This window comes from Ceratina calcarata, unplaced genomic scaffold, assembly GCF_001652005.2.
Source record: "Ceratina calcarata isolate Rehan_Ccalc_2016 unplaced genomic scaffold, ASM165200v1 scaffold483, whole genome shotgun sequence".
NCBI lineage: Eukaryota > Metazoa > Arthropoda > Insecta > Hymenoptera > Apidae > Ceratina > Ceratina calcarata.
Genome location: NW_017172557.1, coordinates 25,511 through 27,404, shown reverse-complemented (window position 1 = coordinate 27,404; position 1,894 = coordinate 25,511).

Sequence of the window (1,894 nt, the reverse complement as noted above, 5' to 3'; positions counted from 1 at the left end):
ATATACATATATATATATGCATATATACACGCACACACACACCCACATATATAATTCGATTGTATACTATATTATAATTTGTCATACACCGTTAATGAGATGCATACTGGGCGAAAAAGTGTTCAGTCCCCAGCGAACATCAGCGTCAGCCGAGCGCCGTCCGTACGGACCTGCATACGCTACGAGTGCTCAGCCCGCAAAGGGTTAAATGAATCGGGCCACCGACACTGTACCGGATAGTTTTACGTTGAGGCCAAACGAAGTGAGAGAAAAAAGATCGAGACCAAAGAGAGATGGAATACGACTGAAAAAGGACGCGGAAGAGAAATACCGTCGGAATTCCGTCGTTCCTAGTCCCGAGGCATAAACCTAGGAATTACGTCACATGCATCTAAAGTGGAAGATTAAATCGAATCGATGGAAGTTCGATATTACGAACGACGTAAAACTGAATAAAACATAGAACAGTATTGACATTCTTACAGCAGTGTTTGGTACGAAAAAGAAGGATAGAGCCAGGGACGGATAGCGTAATTCGTACCTCGACAATCGGATCGGTTATGAAGAGAAATGTATAGCGGACTTCGACATACTGAAATAACTGCAGCGCTAGATTCCCGTTTTCTCATTTTTTGCAATGGATTCTATTCAAGTTTCGCACATATCCCTTCAAACTCGCAAATGAAAAAAAAGTTGGGAATAGCTCCGCTGCAGTTGATAAATTTATTGGACACGTGCGCATACACTGCGACGAGAGGTAAAATGATATGTATTTACTGTTCTCTTACAGGTTACAATTATTTTTTTCCTATATTGCGTCGCTTCTTATTACATAATACGCCTCACTATTCTATTACCTGTCCTCCATCGCCTCTGCCTGTTAATCTTAATGCTTATTTATATATTTTTCTCTCTTTGTTTTCATCCTCATGGTCAGTCTTCAGTATTTGAGGGAATTCCTTAGAACCAAGCCTGGATGCATTTCGCCACCTACATTGAGAAGTCCACTAACGTGTGCTTTAGATCAGCGATTACCAACGGTATCGAACTCCTAGGGGGCGATGTAGAGTTAATGATGATCAAGAGATGGATAGTCGAAGTTACGTTTGCATGATCAAAATCCAGATTCCATTGCTTCTAAAAAAAATTTATTAACGAAGTTCATAATTAATTATTTATTAATATAAAGCTATATCATGAGAGTTTTGGAACTTAAAGTAATCCGAGAATATTTCAAAATAAAAATTTTTACCTAATCAGCACTATTGACTTTTCCCTCGTTTTGCCTAGTGAAAGAAAACTCTGATTAAGCCAATAATTTACTACGGAAAACGAGAAACATTTTGAATATTTTCGAACGAGGTAAAGTAACCCATTCATTATGAGCACCGAGTATAGTCGGTTTGCATTTGAAATGTACTTATTTTCATGTTTATTACATAATTAGTATATATTTGCATAAATGTTTATTATATTATACGACAAAAAAATTGTTATTTAACACTTACAGAAGTGTAAACAGAATGTCAAGCGGTCGTTCAAATGGAAGAGGCAACGTTCACGGACGATTCTTCGGCGGAGCGGGCTGCTGTAACGGAAGGGTTAAGCAATTTTATGTCAAATATTAAGAAAACTGTATCAACACATCAAGCACAGTCATCATTTTGACACTTAAGTGCCATGTCAGTGTGTAAATATCGATGAGTGACACTGAACTTTTCATTCAGACCGCATCAGTCGCCGGTGACTGACAGTATACAGGGTGGGGCAATAACTATTATCACCTCAAATATTTTCTAAACTATAAATTTTACAAAAATATTTTTTCGAACTAAGTTGCACAGTACGAAGGGGGCCGTCCAGTGGTGATAATAGTTTTTCAGCAGGTGGAGGT